Genomic DNA, 5,543 nt, shown 5'->3' with positions numbered 1-5,543 from the left:
GGACTGCGCCTACCTGATGAGCCCCAAGAAGGGGGAAACCGGTCGTGGGCTGTCGAGTTTTCAGCAACCTTATTAGTAGTGTGTTACAGCGATTTCTCCTCTCACTAAAAGGTCAATTCGATGTTTCCCCCTAAAAGTTTCTCTAACTTGGTCAGAAATTCATTCGGGGGTGTTCTTACCACAACTATCTGGTCATCACTAAAATTGTCGCGTTGGGTTATTTGATTCTTCAATCATATTAACAACAAACCAGTTGCGCCCCATTAACGGCGTGCATCTCTGTTGAACTAGGGCCCAATGGGCCAGTTCTCTTAGATTTACTACTGATTGCTTATGGCGGACATGCAACGTACGACAATTCCGACATTTTATCACCCCTGTTTTTGTTAAAATTGTGCAGCCCACGGCTGATATTCCACGTTCTACCTACCAGTTGGTTTCTTCCCTAAGACNAATGGCCCTGTCGATTTAGGAGTTTGTCATAATACGCCTCGTCCTCTTCAGATATCACTGTGAATCCAGACTGCTTGTTCTGTTTTCCCTTAACTAGGATGACCCTGCTTGATGGAACACTATTCATAAGGTCATCCGCGATCGGTTTCGCGGTCCCTCAGGCTCACAAGTTAAGCTTAGACTCAGCGTTTTGGTCAACTTCGAACCAGAATTTCGCACAGCTTGTTAACTAGAACCTTTCACGTACTAATTTGATTTTGGAGTAACTTTTATTCAGTTCTGGACTATCATGATCTTTGGTTTATGTTAATTCAGCATAGAAATCAGGAGGTTCTCACCAAACTATGCTTGACCGTGCCAACAGTTTGCGGCTTTTAAACATCCAGCTTGAGAAAAAAACGCTCAAGCAGGACTCAAGATTTCAACCATAGCCTAGTGAGTGGTTGAGCCCAAATGATTCATTTAATTCAGCATTACATTAGGAACGATCTGTAATGCGACACTCCCGGTACTTTCCTTCGGAGAACGCATATTTTATTGAATAGTGAAGGTTACTGTTTGAACTGATGCACGGCTGTGCGAACCAAAGGTGGTCTGCAGCATGCCTTTTGAAACAAGGTGAAAGTTAGGTCTGAGTTGTGCTCCACAGCTCTTCACTTACAAGTCATATCGGTCTCACGCTTAAAGCTGCCCTGGATATCTCCAGGCATTTGGGTTTCTTCCAGGCTTCAAATATCTTTGATGTTCCCCTCAGGTCGATGTTCACTTAAACAGCCAGTCCACACGTGAGATCACAGGAAGTGAATCCAGTGGATGGGCGATGAGTGACGTCATGTCTTGTCTAAGTGAGATCTACTCACATTTTCGATCAGTCTCTCGTGCCCCAACGGTCAGGTATTCAAACAACTAGCTGAGTTTTGGCGGGTTCGAAACTCCCTGGAATTCCGTGAGATGCGCACTGCTGATGATTCCTAATAAGGATGAAACAGCTGTACAGTGCTTCTCGGATTTCCACCATAGATTCGCTTCCCTGAGAAATTTCCCACTCTCCTCACACTACCAACAATGTGGCATTCATCGTATCGTTGTTTGATTTCGATCTTCCTTTCAAACAAAGTAAAGTACTTGAAAGTACTTGAAAGTTTGGGGGTGTAAATTATCATAAAGCGGCTTGAACTGTGGCCAGCGAACCATCCATTCTTCATGTATTGATTCGAGTACGTTAATTCGCTTCACAATCAGTACCTTCGGTCACCTACGTCTACCTGTCACACTGACAGAACTTGTTTAGCCTACATCTCAACAGATTTTCATACCTAATGCGTACGAATGTATTGACGTTCTGGAAGAAATCAGGGCACGCGTAGCACGACGATTTACCACACTAACAACAAAACGGGGCGATGTCTAATCCTGATGTTTTACAGGATGGAGCGTAGGATGGAATGCATGGACCTACTTCAACTAAATAAATCTGGTGATCTAGACCTCCAATTACACTGAGTTAGTGGACAACAGACAACATTGGGGTGCCTTCTGTTGGACACAGTGTTGAACTGATGACCACACATTTCATTTCGTGTGAGATACTATCAGAACTAGTGTGTTTTCTGAGATTTCTCATTTTCGTTCGGTTCGAGATCTTCAAATTTAAAAGCAAAAGCAGTAAACCATTTTGCGCTATATTCAGCCTTTCCATTAAAAAACATACATGATGGCCTGTAACTTGCGCTTAGGATGCTAAGGTCTCATAACGGCATACACTCAAGCAACTGTGAAAATATTTGACCTTATTGATCATTCTGAAGACAGATTGTGCTCTTGTAGACAACAACAATGATTGCGCAAAATAAAGTTTCGAGTTCTACCGAAAGATTTTCTTTAATGAGGTGATCGCTCCATCTAGCTCGCCAAACGGTTCGCTTTTTTGCTTTTCCAATCTGTGTCGCGTTGTGGTTTGCCTGTCTTGTGTTCGGTTGGCCTGTTGAATACCACTCACTTTGTTCACCCTATCCTGACCCATTTGCGCATAAGCTGTCCACTTGCGACATAAGCTGCGTTGTTGTCAGTTTGTCTGTTGTTCTGTTAAATGTTTATTTGCTCTATTGCACCCGATCCGTTTGAGCTTTCCGGTCCGTCTCTATGCGCTTGGTTGGGTGCTCGCATCAAATCGGTCATGCTGTTCACTTGCCCCTGTTTCAATTGTTGGTTTGGATTCGCGCATATCCGTCCAGTTCCCTTCAAATTAAGATTTCATTCTAACTCTTATGTTGGTTTCACTTTTTCTTCTTTACGCTACGCTCGAAGCAGTGCCGTCCCACATAAACTGTCTTATTCTTCCATCGGTGTTCAGAACAGTATTTGTCCTGTAAACTCACCTAATTTATTCAAACAGGTATCTCAGTTAAATCTGCTTAAAAAATTCGATTTTTCACCATTATCTGCAAAAAGAACCAAATCAAATGAGGATATGGGATGCATGTTTCTGATGATCGTGCTGCATAGTTCACCATTAGCTTCGCTAAATAGCCTATGAGTCGAACAACTTAAAAGTTCGAATTCCGGGGACGGCATCCATGATATGGTAAGTTGGGAAGAGTGCAGCAAGCCATCACTTATAGTCACTATGTGGAGTCTACTGATATATCAGGGTGCATTAACTTACGTTGCTGCTATTTGATTGCATTCCGTATCACTATACAACTTCTACAAGGCCACAATCATGGGTTTGTTTTGGTGAATGTTCTCTAGGGTCTGCGAACATCCATCCAAATGGGACAGCTTAAATTGAACTTCTCACAGTTGTTATTTATACTTTCCTATTCATGGTACAAGGCAATATCCTAGGTGATCCGATTAGCCTTATGGTGTCCGTAACTCGTACGAGGTCAAGGTGCCTAATCCACCCTCATGTATCTCGAAAGTTGCGAAGAATGCAGCAACTGTTGCACATATTTTGTGCAGACTTCTAGACATGATGCCTGGTTTAGTCTAGAATGCCATAGGTTTAGTTTGGACATGCTGCGTCAGATACCACTCCTTCTACTTTAAGCGCATATGAGATAAGCAGTGGTGCACACCCCACCTTTTTTGCCGACTCAGTCGTGCTGATATGATGGCCAATCGATACACCGGATCTTATTTGAACGAAGATAAACCGCGTACCATTCTCTAGCTGAATCGAAGGATCTGTGCGATGCATTCAGAGCGTGCTTACATGATCACCGTCACTCATAAACTGCTTCCACCCTCACATTATTTAGCGGTAGAGCAATAGACAACATGAATACAGTGGCCCACACTCTTTAAGTCTAGCTAAGTTTGTTATTTTTCACACCCGTCAACGGCATGATGCTCATCCCTACTGAAAACGAATGGGAAATAGCGTATGACTCTATTTGTTTTGTGGTCTAAAGTTGTCAGGAGGCAATCCGCTCGAAACAAGTGAACATCATGCGGGTTGGACAGACATGTCGCCAGCCCGTGAAGGGGAGAACGAGGGCGTGTCATGATTGGTCGGAACGTCAGCCAATCACGATGGGGCGTTCATACATGGCGCTTTTGGCTCCCTAGCGAAGAGGTCGGAGTGACCTTGAGGAACATATTTTGGCAACCAATAAACTAAGATGTGAGAATTTCCCTGCGCTTCCATAATTGGTCCTCTCAAGCAACGTGCCTTTTGAGATGCCATGGTGACCGGAACAGCTAACCAAGGGTAAGCATAGGAGTTGCGCAATCGCCCGCATTACTACAGGCTGAAAACCGACTAACGACCACAGTGGTCAATAGACGACGACATTCATTTTTAATTCATAACTAAAAAATATGGTAATATCGGCAAATATGTCTTTTGCTAAACAGAAAAGAAAGCTGCATTCGTACCGAAACCTACGTAATGGGCATTTCAACCAAGAGAATACAATAAATTCGGCTGTTTTAGCTGTTTCATCCAGCTGTACAGTGCTTCTCGGCTTTTCAGCATAGATTGGCTTCACTTACAGGACGAAATCCCACAAAAGTCCCAAATCTCCTCACACTACCAACATATCAAGAGTATTTGGTCCATAGCAAGTGAACCTGTAGTACACAGTCATGTACCATCTGCCCCCTCTGCACAGCACGTTAAATTAGATCCCACTTACGCTTTCCAACTTAACAAAATATGCTGGTTCGTCGGGTCTGGCGTAGTCCAAAAACGTACTATGGATATAGCCGTCCTACTTTCGAGGAGAATACGCATTCACAATCTGACTTGGGTCCAGTTTTTTAAACGTTTCATCATCATCGCATTCCCCACGATGCACCGTTTTTGGTCGAACGAGTTGCACCAGTGCAAACTCGGTGGAATAACTAGAGTGGCCATAAATAATTCCGTGGTTGTCGAGACAGGCGGTATGAACTTTTAAGCAAGCATTGGAATCAGAATAAAGAAGCAATCTCCAAACCGGCTTACCTTTGATGGATTTCGAGAGAGCTTTTTGTTCAGTATGCTTATCAGTAAGGGAGAATTGCTCAATTTGCACTGGAGAAGCCAGAGACCTCCACTCATCAGAGGAAATGCAATCAGGAAATTTGTTAGTGCACAGTTTTATACATCTCTCTAGACCTATCAATTTATTTACGGATAATCAACATGAAATCCTAACTGTGTCATGGGACGGCTAGTGAAAGTTCGATCAGGTAATCCTGATTTTCGCTCTCTCGAATTCTCCATCCTCCCTGTTATTATTATTATCATTATTATTATTATTATTATTATTATCGTCATCATCAGCTGTAAAATCCACGTATTTTTCGTATGGTTATTTTAGCTGACACAGTTTCGTTCACGATGATTTCGGGAGATGGGGCAGATAGCTTTACATTTGAGGCTGCTGTAAGCAGAATCTCTACGGAAATCCCCATTATCTTGGCTCCCGTACATTCACAGGCTTCCCTTCTATTTAAATCCGTAAATTACTGTGTTGTGCACTTTGTACCTGTCGTTTTTTCAAGGTTATTCGTGCTAGTTACATTCCTCATTGGCGTAAATTGACTGAAGCCAGCATCTTCTCTTCAGTCCTATGAATTAAACAAACACTGAATGGAGA

Source organism: Opisthorchis viverrini (assembly GCF_000715545.1).
Source record: "Opisthorchis viverrini unplaced genomic scaffold opera_v5_301, whole genome shotgun sequence".
NCBI classification, from domain to species: domain Eukaryota; kingdom Metazoa; phylum Platyhelminthes; class Trematoda; order Opisthorchiida; family Opisthorchiidae; genus Opisthorchis; species Opisthorchis viverrini.
Note: the sequence above shows the minus strand (reverse complement) of the source record.